The sequence below is a fragment of the Pinus tabuliformis genome, chromosome 4_1 (genome assembly GCF_031772625.1).
Source record: "Pinus tabuliformis cultivar Carrire ecotype Pingquan chromosome 4_1, CPIR1, whole genome shotgun sequence".
Taxonomy (NCBI): Eukaryota; Viridiplantae; Streptophyta; class Pinopsida; order Pinales; family Pinaceae; genus Pinus; species Pinus tabuliformis.
Window position 1 is genome coordinate 324,947,293 of NC_142303.1, and position 17,556 is coordinate 324,964,848.

Below are 17,556 nucleotides of genomic sequence, written 5' to 3' on the forward strand. Positions count from 1 at the left end.
ATATGTTGTAGAGAGAGAGACCAAATAATGACCAACAAATTCAACCTCCATTGATGATTAATAATCAAGATCCTAAAGAAATTATACCAGTTATGACCAATGATATCAATTGTTTTGATGACCAGTCTTCTAAAAATGATATTATTCCTCTTAATCAAATTCCTCAACTTGCTCAAAATAAACCATCTATTGAGATGTCGAAATACCATGATTTTTCTGAATTTCTGATTGCTGAGTTAAATACAAGATATGATTTGAGACCTAGACAAGGCCATGGAAGATCTACAAAAAATATTACTTTTGATATTCCATCTGAGAAAACTAGAGTAAATTCATCCATTCCACCCGAAAATTAGCCACAAGACCAGTCTACTATAGAAAAGGCTATCCATACTATTTTCAATGTCGAAAGAGAATTAGAAAGGGTAAAAATTCCAATTCCCTTATCTGGACTTTCAAGGAATCCAGGTTATAAGAAACAGGTTTCTAAATGGATATAGTCTTCAAGTGTAGATGCTGAAGGAGATGTGATTAGCTTACATGATGAGAAACCTTTAGTATTTTTTGGGCTTATTTAAAACATAATAGATAAAAGTGTTCCGCCTTTCTATGTTACATTAAAGGTTCATGATTTTCTATTGTACAACTGTATTTTAGACTCTGGTGATTCTCATAATTTGATGCCTAAAGTTATTATGGACCAACTTTAGTTGCGAATTGCAAGACCCTATCATGACTTGTATACATTTGATTCAAAGAAAGTACCATGCTTGGGGTTAATCAAAGATTTAGTTGTTACTCTTGGTCAAATTCTTGTCAAAAGCATAGTAATGGATATAGTGGTCACAAAATCCCTCCTAAGTTTGGTATGTTATTATCAAGATCTTGTTGTGCTAAGCTTGGAGGAAGCTTACAAATGGATATGTCCTATGCTACCATTCCAGTTTATGGAGGGGAACATTTAAGGCTATATAGGGAAGTCAGGTTTCTGCACACTGTCTGCAAAGCTAATAAAGTGGTAAGTCGCCCTATATATGATATTGATCAAGATATAGGGTGTTTTATTTTAGCCTTAAATCAGCAGTATAATCCACAAAATCAAATTGAAGACATCATAAATGTCCCTCAAATTTCAGAAAATGATGTTTGGAAAATGTATTTTGATGGAGCTTTTTCTAAAGATGGAGCTATGGTAGGAATTGTTTTGATTTCACCAGAAAAGAAAAACATTACTTAATCCTTTAAGTTATATTTTGAAGTCAATAATAATGTAGAAGAATATGAGGCTTTAATTTTGGGATAACAGTTGGCTAAAAACTTGAAAGTGAAAAATCTAGCAGTATTTGGTGATTCAGAATTAATAGTGAAACAAATCAGAAATCTCTGTCAAACAAAACATCCTAGACTCAGAGCTTACAAAAATGAAGTATGGGATTGTGTGGGAAATTATTTTCAAGCTTTTAATATTTCATCTATCCCAAGAGAATATAATATTCATGCAGATTCCTTAGCAGTTTTTGCAAGTACTTTCAAAATTCTAGATTCCTTACAATTACAATATCATATTGAAGTGAAATATAGGCCTTCCATCCCAAACAATTTAAGACACTAGAAAGTTTTTGAAGATGATGAATAGTTAAAGAATTTTTTGCAAGCCATTGATGAATCTTTTGCCTTACATGTTGAAGAAGAAAACAACGGTGATGCAAAAGAAAATGTGGATGAGTCAAGTATGAATTTTAAATAGAAAATGGTTGATCATGATATCAACTAGTTACCTAATAATTATATTCCAAAGGGATTAGTCCCTCTTGAAAAATTGTTTGATCAAAATGAAGTACCAAAATCTTCATTGTTAAATTCACAACAAGAAGATATTCAAGATTGCAATATTGGTACTGCAGAAGAAGTAAGAAATGTCAAAATCTTACCAATTTTGCCTCAGGATGTCAAAGAAAAATATATCAATTTATTCAAAGACTACAAATATGTATTTTCATGGTCTTATGAAGATATTAATACTTACAATACAACTATCATTGAACATAAAATTCCATTGAAACCATGAGCTAATCCAGTTCAACAAAAGTTGAGAAGGATTAATCGAATTTTATTGCTAATTATTGAGAAAGAGGTAAGGAAGTTGTTAGATGTAAAAATTATTGTACCTCTAAGATATCTTGAATGGATAGCTAACTTGGTCCATGTTAGAAAGAATAACGGAGAAATAACACTGTGTGTTGATTTTGGAAACCTGGAAAAGTTATCTTTGAAAGATAATTATCCATTACAAAAGATGGATCAATTGCTTCAAAGAGTAACAAGTTCTAACATGATTTCAATGTTGGATGTTTTTTCTGGATATAATCAGATTTTGGTAAGCCAAGAAGATATGGAAAATACTACTTTCACAAACCCATGGGGAACTTTCATGGATGCAAAAGTTTCTTTTGGTTTGATTAATGTCAGTGCAACATTTTAGAGAGCCATGTATTTGGAATTTAATGGTAAGGTAAACAAATTCATAGTTATTTACCTTGATGATTTGACAGTATTTTCACACTTTGATTCAAAGCATATCAAACATTTAAGAAAAGTATTTCATAGATGTAGAAAATTTGGGATTTCTCCTAATCTTAAAAAATCACTCTTTGCCATGAGGGAAGGGAATTTTTTGGGACATATCATTTCAAAACAAGGAGTTATAATTAACCCTAAAAGTTTTTCAGTAATCAGGTAATCAGTCTTCCTAGGAATAAGAAAGAAATTCAGTCATCCCTAGGGAAGATAATTTTTTTAAGAAGGTTCATACCTAATTATGTTGAAATTATTAAAGACATTACTGATATGATCAAGAAAGTTAATGAAGTCAAATTGACTACCCAAGCTAGATTCTCTTTTTCTCAGATCAAAAAGATAATGTTTGAGTCTCCAATGCTTGCAAGTTCTGATTATTCAAAACTTTTCCGTATTTTCTCCTTTCCCTCAAATACCACAATATCAATAGTTTTATTGTAGAGAAATGAAGATAAACATGACCAGCCAATTGATTTCTATAGTAAAATCACGAGGGATGTAGAACTGAAATATGACATAATATAAAAACAAGCTTATGATTTGGTACAAGCTTTGAAAGCCTTTAGAATTTATATCCTGCATTCTCCTATAATTGCTTATGTGCCTAACAATGCAGTAAAGACAATGTTGACCCAACCTGATACTGATGGAAAGAGGGGGAAATGGATTGTTAGGATGGTAGAGTTTGATTTACATATCATACCTACAAAGCTGGTGAAAGGACAAGGTCTAGCTAAGTTTTTGGCAGAATCAAACTACAAAATTTTGGGTATCAATACAATAATGCAAGTTTTAGGGGAGAAGAATCCACAAGAAACTTCTTCTATTTCAGAGGGGAAGAATCCACAAGAAACTTCTTCTGTTTCAGAGGGGAATAATCCACAAGAAACTTCTTCTGTTTTAGAGGAGAAGAATCCACTAGAACCTTCTCGTAGTTTAGTACCTCTTCCTCTCCATATAGATGAAAAATTTCTATTGTCTCATTGGTATAAAGACATCGTACATTTTTTGCATGAATTCACTCGAAATCAATGTAGATATTTTAAGCTCAGAGCAATGAAATACTATATAGTCAATGGAAATATGTACTAGAAAGATCCATTAAATATTCTCTTATTATGTTTAACTAAAAGTGAAACAGAAGGGGTGATTGAACAGTTTTGTGAAGGAGTTTGTGGAGGTCATTATGCTTGGAATGCAACATCACATAAAATACTTAGAGTAGGATTCTATTAGCCAGATCTGTTTTCAAAGGTTGGATCAAAGGTGAGAAGTTGTATTCCTTGTCTTTTTTTTGTAGGAAAATAAAGGTTAACAACACTCCCTCTTATTCTAGTTTTATGGAAGCTCCTTTCTTACAGTGGGGGATTAGATTTCATTGGTGAAATAATTCCTTCTTCAAGTAATCAACACACATGGATACTAAAATCAAATGATTACTTTACAAAGTGGGTGGAGGCTATTCCTGTAAGAAATTAAACATATGCAGTAGTTATGAAATTCATTGAAGAAAACATTTTGTCTAGATTTGGCTGTCCAAGACAAATAGTTATAGATAATGATCCAACTTTTAGAAGCATAGGATGATCGAATTTTGTCAAAAATATTTTACATCACTTTACACCTTATTATCCACAAGGGAATGGGGTGGAAAATCATAAAAAAAAAATTAATCAAATTCATCAAGAAGGTGTTAGCAGACCATAAAATAAACTGGGATAGTCATCTAAAATATGCAGTATGGGAAAATAGGGTTTCACCTAAAAGGTCTACTGATAAATCTCCTTTTCAACTTGTTTATGGAATAGAAGCTATTTTCCCTACTCAGTTAGCATTTCCAATCATGAAATTTTTGTAGGAATCATATGAAGGGAATGATTATTTTTCAAGAAGAAGAAATCAAATTATTGAGTTGAATTAGGACAGGTAAGAAGTTCAACACAAACTTCTACAATATCAGGACAACATGAAAAGTTTTTTTGATAAAAATGCTAGAGAAAGGGATTTTAGACAAGGAGACTTGGTTCTTAGATGGGATGCAAGAAGAGAAGATAGAGGCAAGAATGTAATGTTCAATAACCTTTGGTTGGGACATTTCAACATTGTAGAAGTCAAGGCAATAATACATTCATTCTTCAAAATTTGGAAGGAAAATACTCCTCATTGACAGTCAATGGGCAATATTTGAAACATTACATCCAATACTGAGTAAGTTTTTTCCATCACAACCATTGTTTATATCAAATTTGTTTACATGTCCAGAGCAAGTGTGATTCTTCACAACAAAGACTCCAGAGCCTGAGGAGAAGGCACATGAATCTGTAATTCTCTGTATCCCTTAGGGCGGAGTAGTCCCCGGATGGAGCCAATGTTGTAACTTATTTTTATCTATGTATTTGATGTTTCTAAAATGCATAAGTTTTTTTCAAAAAATTAGTTAAGTTTAATTTTTGAATTATGTAATAAAGCGAGCTAGTACAAATGGTGCTTTTAGATTTTGAATAGGCGCAAATAGTTGTTTTATTATTACTTTGTAAATAATTCAATTTCCACAAAAGTGTTAAGAAATAGGCACTTTCCAAAGGTTCAGATTATACTCGCCCAGATAAACGACCGATACACTCCCTACAGATAACGAAGGGGGAGGGGGTCTGAAAAGTTTTTTTTTCTAATAACCACTCCTCCTTACGTGATACCCTCTTGTTAATTAGAAGACCCCCCCCTATCATATACCGCTTACCACATACCCCCCCCACAAACCACTTCTGCATTCTTTCACCCTTCCCGCCAACCCTCCCACTATTTTTCCATGCCACTATCACCCCTTTAAAAATAATTATTGTCAAACCTCCCAATAAAATTAGCCAATTTCCCATTGAATTATTAATCACCCTGCCAACATTTAATTCATTAAATTCGATGCACCAATAATGGTAATTCAAAATAAACCATTGAAACTACCCATTCCAAATTTAATGTCTTCTACCACTCCATTGTCCATCCTTTTCGCCATTCGTCCACGAAGATGACCAATCAAATCAATCCTCTGGGCCAACAATCATCATTTTCATCAGGTAATTTCTTCAGTTATCCTTTGTTATATCATTTTCTTGAAATGGCTAGTCAAAAGGGAAAATCCAAATTAGTTGTAGAGAGTCCAACCCAACCTCGATGAACTTCCCTTAGTTGATACACAACATAAAATCACTAAAACCAAATATGAATTCAATCTTTACGAACTTCATAATTGGGCATATCAAATATTTCAGTTTGCCAGTGATGAATTTTGCTTCTAGGAGTCAACGTTGCCCCAATTTTATTTTCCCCAAACTCACCATTTCCTGAATTCATCACCTAGTGTGAGAGTCATTATGTGCTCAACCAAATAGCTATAATGGCCATAAACTATGAAATTTTCTTCTCAATAACCCTCAAGTCCATTTATCAATTATTGTCGATCAATCCCCAAGGCCCCCTTCATCCTTTTTCGATTGATTCTCTCATGGAAATTTTTCAGAAGCTTACCTTTTAGTAGTGAGCCCACATTTTCCATTCTTTTCTGCCTGAAAATTTAGAATTACCAAGAACCAATCCCCCATATTCTTCTTCGATTTTCCCAGAGATGTCTAGACAAATTTCTATGGTTTCATGTATCTTAGGGTATCAAACTAATCAGTGGGTAGATGAAGTTATCCTGGGATTTTTATGAGTGTTTTCATCTAGAAGAAAGTCCTCAGTGCTTTTTAATTTTAGTCAATTTTTATCGGATGTTATAAATGACCAATTCCTAAAATTCACTTCCGAAGGATATTTCAAACATCAGTCTATTCTAGTTTACTTTTTTTTTATCAACAGTCAGAGAGATTTAAATTCCCATTGTAGAATTTTGATTCATAGGTTAGACCCTAATCAGTCATTCATTGGACCTCTCTTGTTAGGAAAAACATAGACAAGTATTCTTTAAGTGATTATGTTAATCAATTTTCACATATGGCATTATGTATTTTGAGTAGTGATGCAGTCCATAGAGTCTCCATAGGAATTAAAAGAATTTTACACCTCAGTGAACAATCTAAAGTTGGAGACTGATATCTCTATCAAAACTTTACAGAAATTAGAGTTTATGGATGTGAACTCCCTCCTTATAGATTCCCAATTTTTTTGCCTATGAGGATGTTTGCTTTAGAATTCATTAGGAAAAGAATGAATATAGATGATATACATTTTGTGTCAAGAAAAAAGAAAGTTCAATTCAAATTAAAGGCAAAAATTGGTCCATTTATTTTTAACACCAGAGCAACAAGGAATGAAGTAGGTATTCTACTCAAACATATGAAATTTAAATCAAGTTTCAATTGGCCTTATGACCCCCTATGATTGATTTCAAAGATAAGGTTTGAGAAAAAGTCAACACCTTATGTTCACACAACTAATCCAGAGATTGAGTAGTTTGCAAAGAGGGAAGAATGGGAAGAAAACACACTACAAGAATCTGAAGAGAAGACCACCAGTCTGACAAAATTGGAGACTCCAAGATTGAAAGAAAAGGAATTGAAAAGGCTAAGAGAAAGCGTGTCACCTACAAGTTCAACACCTAAAACAACTGGTTTCAAAGTTTTCAAAAGAAGAAAATAAATAAATATAGAAGTGGATTCATCAGAAGGAAAATACTCAAAAGAACAAACTACAGTAGTGTTATTTGGCGAGCCTGCTTTTTCATTCCAAAAATCTAAATAAATAACCATTGTTTCTCCTACTTCTCTTGTTTCTCCATCTTCTAGAAAACAAAATATATTTGCTAGATTTAGAGAGATGAAGAAAAAGAACGGTGCATTGAAAACTTCCACTTATATCGAGTTCTGGAAACAATCATCCACCACTCAACACAAGTTATTATCTGCACTAGACCCTGACAAAGGGAAATTTCAATTGGCATTCCTAGAGCCAAAAGTACCAGTTCTTAAAAGTGTAGATGACTATAAAGCTTCTGTGTTTTCCTTTGATACTAAGAATATACACCCAATAGATCAAATTCATATCCATAAATAGGCAGGTGAGATGATTTATTCCTCACTAACAATTTCAACCATGATATATTCTAAGTTGCAAGCCTCCTTGAATAATATTCATTCACACCTTAAATTAGAAAGAATGTCTTCCTTAGCCCAGGATACCAGAATAGAAGGGTTGGAATATTTGGTGATAAAGTTAGGAGTGGATCGTAGTGATGTAAATACTGCTGAAGACATAATCAAAAGAATAAATTCAGATATACAAGAGCTCAGAAAATAGCTAAAGCTACCTACAACAAAGCATCCACAAGCTAAAGAAGTAGGGCAATTGGAAAAACAGAAAGAAAACATGTTAAAAATGATTATAGAGCAGAACATCTAAATATAGAAAATGGAGGTTGACGTGGAAAGTTTGCTAAAGGAAAAAGAACAACAAACAAGTGCATGGACATCTATAGTGTAGACAAAGACAATTAGTGAGGAAACAATTTTTTTTTTATCGAAGGCTATGTGAGATTTATCGCTAAGGAATGTGGAAATTGAGAAGATGAAAGCAACACTGCAGAGAATGGAGGAAAAAGAGCTTAAATAAGATAATGCATATATATTTAAAATACATAAAAATTTCAAGCTAACCAAACAACTTGAAAAGTATGAAGATGAATCACCGACAAGACATACATTATCAAAAGCAAAGTAAAAAATATGGGTTGATATCAATTCAAACATAATAGAGCTTTGGACATCTACTGATTTTATCTTTAAACAAGAAGAACTGGTGACAAGAGAAAAATCAACCATAATGGAGATTAAAGAAGACTTGGATGACAAGCCAAGAGAGGCAAGAAGGATAATCAAAGTGCTGAACTCAAAGACCAAAGAAGAATTGGAGGAATTAGGAATTGAAGATAGGACTGACATAGTCCTAGAAGTCAGAAAAGTTTTGACTAAAATAAATTTAATGTTACAATTAGAAAATAAATGTAAAAACTTAGAAGTGCAGGTAAATAAATTCCACTGGAAATTTAATATCTTATCTCAAAAGGGACTTCCACCTCTAATAGATTCTTGGGGCCAATTGACCCCGCTAGAAAATTACTAGCATAGATTACATGAAATAGCAGTAGATAGATCAAAATTTGCTAAAGTAAAAGGAAACATAAGTGGTAAATAATTCATTGAAGGCCTAGAATATGATTTATTTATTCAACATGAAATTTAACATCTATTTGTTACTAGGCCAATGTTTGAAAAGTACACAGAGGTGGAAAAAGCATATAGAAAAGTAATTAAATTCTCCATTCCATATGATAAAATATGGGACAAGTTACTCGAGCTCATCAAGTAAAACTAAATGAAACATTTTAGGGAAGCAACACAAAACAATAGGAGTTGAATACACATTTTCAGGTTCCAGCACAACAAAGGAAGGAGCACATAGAGCATAAACAAATTTTTAGGCAGTAATTACCAAAAACACCCTCGAATAGATTGTTGAATATGAAAATCAGGTTTAGAAAAGTCTGTTTTTATATTGTATTAGTTTGACATATCCAAGTCATTTTGGATAAGGTTGTATTTTGTAGAGGACTGTATTAGATATAGATATTTTTGAATTACACTCTATAAATATTTTGTAATTCAAATTAAGAAGGGTTGAACCCTTGTGATAATCCAGAGACATTATTGTAATTTTATGAAAGCTTTTGAATATAATCAAAGGATTGTGACTTCACTCTTAACAACATTTGTGTCCATGTGAGTTTTTTTTGGTATATTCATCTCTGTTTTTCATTATATATTCTAGGTAAAATAGGAGTTAGGGTAAGACTAATTTAAGTACTAACTTCTGTGAGAGCCTGCTGCAAAGTTATCATCTTTATGGAGATTAGCCAATTGAAAAATTTGTTCAAATTAGTTCCTATGCACATTTAAATTGTTGCCTTCTGTCATCTCTTGAATATATATTGTTTGGTTGTAGAATTATTCTACATGCATCAACTATATCTGGTGAATTAAGTATTAAATTTGAATGTTTAATTGTCATATATCTTCTACCTTTCCACTTTCAAAATCAATTCAAATATTTTATGTTGTTATGAATGAAAATCAACCCTTTGAACTTCTCAAAAATAGTTGGATTATACAAGTGTTAATGGTTTAATGCATTGGTCATCCAATTCAATTAAAACCCTTACCTAGATGATTTGTCACAGTTCCCCAGCCTAGAAATGTCTATAAAGATACAACACATTCTTCCTCATTAAAATATTTGTTTCTTTCCAATTTGATGTAAGTTCTTTAATTTTATCCAAGATTTTAACATACATATCAAAAATATTATCAACAGAACGCTGAGTCTAATTCATGAATGCTCCAAGGACTCAATTTGACTCTTCAACTTTTTCATGGTGATCTCCTAAATATTTCCAACTCAATTCTATAACATCCTTAGTATAATCATCATGCTTCCTTTTTTTGGTCCTTTTAACCATTGACTTGGTTTGTTAATTGAAATAATACTCACTTGAGGAAGAAATTGTTTTAATGACTAGTTCAATCTTAGATAATGGTTTAAAAATAGAAGAAACAATTGGAATTCTTGTTGAAATATGGGTTAGTGAAATTCTTGGATACCAATCTTTTAAAATTTGCATAGATGATCTAGGAGTATGTGAAGAAATTTGAACAATATCCTTATGAATCATCTAAGTCTCTAGGGTGATTTCCATTGCACTTTGTTGAACTTCTCTATTAATTTCTTGACCACTGTTTGAATGGTTTGTTGTGCTTTTTCTAATTTTTGAACAATTTATTCTTCTAAAATATCCATGCATATACAATTCTTTGGTTGTTCTGTTTGGTTGGGTGACTCAACATCAATTACCATTTTCTCCCTCGTAGAAATATCTTGCTCCTGATATACTTCTTTCTCTATGCTTGGAGGCTTATCTACTTGCTACTATACAATGCTTTCTTTTTCTTTTTCAATTACACCAAATGGAACATTAGATGATAATAATGAAGTAAGATCAAATGGAACTGGGGACTTTGGTACTTGAACATTTTTCTCTGGCATTAATATAGAATAAGTTTTCGAAGGAATATCAGTGAATCGAAAAGTCAAATTTTCAGATAATTTTATTTTTTCAAAAGGAGTTGAAGTATAAAGACTCTTATGGTTAATATAAAAATCATAAGTATTCTCCATAAGCTTTTGAACTTTATCCTTCTCCTTATATTCCATGGATATTTTCTCTTTGAGCTAATAGGTCAAAGATATCATCATGAATAAAAAAAATAATCATACAAAGGTTGTTGATGTTGAAAAACATTTGACATGTTTACCGATTTGTAATGATTTATGACAATGTTTTTAGGGTGATATCTAAAATAGGGAAAAGAATGCAATCAATTATTCTGCAATTATTCTACTTCAACCACACCATTTCCTCTATCCTTTAGTACCATTTAACCAACTTTAATGTTTAATCTGGCCACGCCTTATTTTGCATTCGATGCAACATCCTAGCTTGACCATGGAGTGGTATCTGATTGGCTATTTCTATGAGAGCAAGCCTATCGGGTTTATATCTTGGCAACACATTAGGTCCTAACTTAGTTCCATAAATTATGATAAAAGAGAAGCTTTATTCAACAAAACAATCTCCAATTTCAGATAGAGCTTCTTCAAAATTCTTACTAATTCTAGGGGGAGTTTTTCCAAATAAAACTTCATGAAAATGAATCATGGTATTGTTGAAGATATCATTAAAGTGTTTTTTTTAAATGAATTTCCCATAAGATAGTCTATAATCCTATATGGTTTGTTGATGATCAAAAGAATATATTAATTCCATTAAAGGAAATGAAACAAAAGCCATGACAACACCCATGAGGTAAGAATAAGTATAAACCCTTTTCAAATCTAAGAGGAGAAGCTATAGATATTTTAATGGATTCTAAAATATTTTAAGACATGATATCTACCCAATTGAATCTCTTTGACTTTTTTTGAATTCCATATATAATAGGAATCAATTCAAGCTTACAATGATACATATTAGCTTATCCATATAATCTAGAAAATATCTTGACAATATATCTGCAAGGGGGTTTGAAGATTGCTATTGGATGATTTTTCCTTGTTTTCAATTTGCATCTTTCAGGATCATAGAGCCATTATTTAATAACTAAGTTATAATCCTTATTTTTCTTATTGGGAGCATTATCATTGAATTCATCTAAAAGATCTTTATTCAAAATAATTTAAGGAGGATTTCACTTATAAATATTACTAAGGACTCCAGGATTCTAGGAGGAAATCACATTCTGATTGTGGTCAAAGATTGAACAAGTTTGAATATGAGTGTGCATCAAAATCCAAATTATCATATCATAGTAGGGAAAAATATTGTGTCTAGTTTCGATTTTATACAATTATGTTTTTCTCATTTGTTTATAATCTGAGGAGAACTCATCATCTAAATTTCCTGATTCTATACATTTTCTCTCATCAAAATAACTAAATATTTCCCATGAGTGCTTCCCTGCACCTTGAGTTTTTTAGGTAAAATCTGAAAAGAGTGAAGGATTTAAATTGGTATGAACAATTTATAAGACTTACGTGACTGTCATTTTTATTTTGATTTCCTAAATTGCATGTCTAGACTTCTGTGTTTTTCCCTTTTTACCCATTTTTTAGATAAACTGTAACATAGTAAAACAAGAAATAAGAAAACAAATTTTATTAGAACATCTGAGCAATTTTTAAAATATAGTTTAAAGTAAATTTGATACTAACCAGTAGAGAGAAAAATTGGTGGAAGTTTGTTGTCATTTTTTCTGAAAAACAAGAGTTTCATTCATGAAGCGTTTGAGAAATTTTAATGTGGAAAACTCAAATTTTGGGCATTTAACAACTTCTTGGGAGAAACAAATAATGAATTAATAAAAAATCATGTAGAACAAATAACACTTGTAACATGCACACTGGTTCATTAATGTCCATGAAATTTTAAATGCAATCCAACGATTAAACCAGTTGTAAAACAAGGTTGTACTCGAGTAATTAGGAGGTCAAAGTTTTATTTGTCTGTTAAAACTTTATTTCACATTCGTTTTCCAATTTCCTAACCTCTGGTGTTATTTATGTAAAACAAAACAAAATGAAAAAATAATGAAAAATTATATAAAAATAAAAAGAAATGCATAAGCTCGCTGGGAGGTCGAGAGTTGAGGTTATCGGAAATCGATAGACAACTCATGTGATCTAAAAGTTAGGAAAATTAGGATAGTTAGAAGGTCGGGAGTGATGAGGTCAAGATAAATTTCAAAATATTTTAATGCTATCGAGCTTCGACCTCTGACCTGAACCATTTATCATTGAAATTTTTATTTTTATTTTTTAAAGTTTTAACAATAATAAGTATGGTCGTTTGCAGCATTTTTAAAATAAGCAATAAATTAAAGAAAATTGAAGGGTCCCTATTTTTAAAATTTTAAAATAAAGGGGGTTTTTTTTAGACCTAATAACAAGTTGAACAATGAACACCAAATTTCAAGATTGAATTGAATTGCAAAAGTGGAGGGTTGTCATCTATAAAATATATCCTAAATTCCTCTAAGTTGGTGTCTATGAAGGATTGGTGTACTCATCTTCATGATAGGTTGGAGCTTGCAATTTTTTTGTAAATTATTTCTTACATAGGATTTGTGTCCTCACAAAGTGGTTGTAGTAAATTAAGGACTCTTTGCAAACAATTCAAGTGTTTCTTCTTCAAGTTTGGATCTTCACTTTAATTTTTGTGTTCATGCATTATGTTTATACTTGATTATGTGATGATATTTTATTAAGTGAAAATAATTTAAATCTAAGTGAGACTGTTTCACCCCCACTTCTTAGTATCATTGTGAATTTTCAACACCCCTCTTCCTCCTAGTTTCTTGGTTATAACATATTTGAATATCCAACGAGGAATCAAATTTAATGCCAACTATTAAATAGAGTTACAAATTTGACCCTTCTAGAGTATTATTCATAGTCCCCATGTGGATGGCCCCTTTTGCACAAGTAATATGGGCTGATGTGGCATCCTTAAACCATGGTGGTCAATCAGAAAGGATAACTTCTGGGTGGCATAACACTTGCATATGAACTCCAATTGACGTCTTTATTGCACCGTTATAAAGGTCTTGAGTGTAGAGAATCACTAGGGGGATTATAATTAACAAGATATTTTGGACCCCAGAGTAATTATTTGATGCCTCAAACTACCTATGGAAGGTTTAATATCTGAATTCTCAAAAATAAGATTCAAAGGTAAAAATGTCCTTGTGAGCTAATTCCTCCAATTTTTCCACTCTGAAAGCATTAAGACGGATGAAAAATAATATAATGATCCAATCAAGGTCATACCTACTAATTTTGGGAGGATTTCGGTCCCTAACCTATGTTACTAAATGAGGTGAGGTAGTTTTTATTCTTCCTTCTCCTTGGAGTACCATTTTTCTTTACTTGGAAATTCCCCTTTAAGACCAATCTACCAAAGGTCATGCTACCCCTATATTATAGTTATAGAACTCTTCTACAAAATATATCCTCTATCAAGTTTTCTTGAGCATTTTATTCTAATTCCTCTATGGAAGGTAGGACCTGATATTCTTTCTAATCCAACATTTAAGGCTCATAGATTTTTAGATTTTCCACATTCACCATTGATTAAATGCTTATGCATGGCGAAAGATAAAGTCTGTAGGCATTATCTCTCATTTTTTCTAGTATCTTAAAATTAAGAAACATATTTTTGATTCTTAAATTCCTTACTAGGACCTTATAACCTCTCCTTGTTCAACTAAAACCACGCTTTGTATCCCACTTTTAAGACTTCTGTTATGAAACCAGCTCAAGAAGAGATAGAAAAGATAGATCAACGCCTTAGAATTCAGCCTCTTCGAGGGGGCAACCTCCTTTACATTACATAAATGAACAATTCTTGGATGATTCAAATGACAAAACCTCCTTTCTATATATAGGAGTCTAAGGAGTCACAATATAATCCAACCGACCTAACAATAATAATATAAAGCCACAAAAATAACAATAGAGGGATTCTATGGGCACATTAATAACAATATGGGGGCAATGGGGGCACAACAATATAAATAAGGGGTATAACTACAATAGTAATGGGGTAATCACTAGTATTATAGGGACCCAACATGCCCCTCTCCTTCAAAAAAGTGTTGTCCTCAACGCTTGAGTAGTTCTGGATACTTCTGCATAAAATTCTCATCCTCCCATGTGGAATCTTCAGCGGATAAGTTCTTCCACTTGATAAGATACTCTGAAATTGATCGATTTCGTAGCTGTCGAGTTCTTGTTTCTGTGACTGCTTCCGGTTCCAATATAATTTTTCCTTCCTCGTCAAGTTCTGGCAATATTGTTTGAACTGGGAGCTTGTCGCCTATAACCTTCTTTAAACATGAAACATGGAAAACTGGGTGCAATCGAGAAGCTGCAGGAAGCTCCAATTTGTATGCCATAGTACCAATCTTTTGCAACACCTTGTACGGACCATAATACTTTGGTGATAATTTATTATCCTTCTTAGCTTGCTTGAGGGACATTTGCTTATATGGTTGTAGCCGTAGGAATACCCAATCACCTACATCAAAACTTCTTTCACTGCGATGTTGATCTGCCTGTTGTTTCATTCTATTCTGTGCCAACACGAGGTTATCCTTTAAGAGTTGGAGGACTTGTTGTTGATGTTCGATGTGATGTTCCACTGCCTGAACCTTAGAATTTTCTCTTAAATATGATGTGATGGATGGTGGTTGATACCCATAAAGTGCCATAAATGGGGTCATTTTTGTTGCTGTATGGAAGGAAGTGTTATACCACCATTCAGCCAGAGGCAACCATTTGACCCATTGTGTCTGTTTATCAGATACAAAGCAACGAAGATATCCTTCCAAACATTTGTTTACTATCTCAGTTTGCCCATCAGATTGAGGATGATAAGATGAGCTATGAGCTAACTGAGTACCAAGACAAGAAAATAATTCTGTCCAAAAATTTCCAGTGAAAATGGGATCTCTGTCACTTACAATAATCTTTGGGTTTCCATGTAGCTTTTGAATTGTTTCCATAAATGCAGTAGAAACTGTACTGGCTTTAAATGGATGTGATAATGCACAAAAGTGTGCATACTTGGTAAGTCTGTCAACTACCACCATGATGACACTCTTTCCCTCAGACTTGGGTAAACCTGTGATAAAATCCATTGAAACCTCCTCCCAACGTTGGCTTGGAATGGATAAAGGTTGTAATAGACTCGGTGTCTTAATTGTTTCAACTTTATTTTGTTGGCAAACCAAACATTCTGCCACAAACTTTTGAATATCTGATTTAAGGCCATCCCAAAAAAATTCCCTCTTAACCCTGTGGTAAGTTTTTAAAAATCCTGAGTGCCCTCCTAAGGGAGAAGTGTGCAATTCCATAAGAATCTTTTGTTTTAGCTGGGAATTCTTACAGAGGTATAAGCGATCTTTGTACCATAACGAATCATTTTTCCAGCTAAAAACTGGAATCTTGTTGTAGCTTTCGAATAAGTGCCCACACTTCTTCATCATTCTTCCATTCCTCCCTTGCTTCGTTTATCCAATCTGGTTGGATAATAGAAATGGCGCACAACAATGCTTCCACATCCTCATCCTTTCTTGAGAGTGCATCTGCCACCACATTTTGCTTCCCTTTTTTGTAGATGATTTCAAAGTCATAACCCAACATCTTTGTGACCCACTTTTGTTGCTCTTCAGAGGATAATCTTTGTTCTAAAAAGTATTTAAGGCTATCATGATCCGTTTTTACCTTGAAGTGTCTTCCCATTAGGTAGGGTCGCCATTTCTTAAGTGCATGGAGTATTGCCAACATTTCCTTCTCATAAATAGCTTTGCTTAAAAACTTTCCCTTGATTGGACGACTTTCAAAAGCAATGGGTCTTTCATCTTGCATTAGAACAGCACCAATTCCATTTCCTGAAGCATCACATTCCACAATAAAGGTTTTTGTGAAGTCCGGTGTAGCTAAGACCGGTGCTTGGCACATTGCCTCTTTAAGATGTTCAAAGGCCTTTGTTGCTTCCGGAGTCCATGAAAATGCATCTTTCTTCAATAATGTTGTTAGAGGTGCTGCTATTCTCCCATAATTCTTAACAAACTTGCGATAATACCCTGTCAACCCAAGAAATCTCGCAGATGCTTTATGGATGTGGGGATTTTCCATTCCTTAATGGCTTTAATTTTGCTAGGGTCTACCTTAACTCCTTCATGAGATACAATATGACCCAAATATTCCACCTCCTGGACTCCAAAGAAACATTTGGATCTTTTTGCATATAATTGTTTCTCCTCCAATAGTTGTAGCACCCTGTCAACATGTTCAACATGATCCTTCCAAGACTTGTTGTAGATTAGTATATCATCAAAAAATACTAACACAAATTTTCTAAGGAATGGTTTGAAAATTGAATTCATCAAACCTTGAAATGTTGAAGGTGCATTGGTAAGGCCAAAAGGCATGACCAAAAATTCATAATGACCCTCATGAGTTCTAAATGCCGTTTTCGGAATGTCTTCAATCTTCATTCTGATTTGATGATATCCTGAACGAAGATCCAACTTGGTGAAGTAAATTGATCCATGCAATTCATCCAGTAATTCATCAATGACAGGAATGGGGAACTTATCTTTAATAGTGAGCTTGTTGAGCTCCCTATAATCCGGACACATGCGCCATGATCCATCCTTCTTGTGCACCAATACTACTGGAGCAGAGAAAGAACTTTGACTCGGTTGAATTATACCAGCCTCTAGCATTTCTGCAACCATACGTTCAATTTCACTTTTTTGGACATAGGGATATCTGTACGGCCTGATGTTTGGAGGAACACTTCCTGGAATC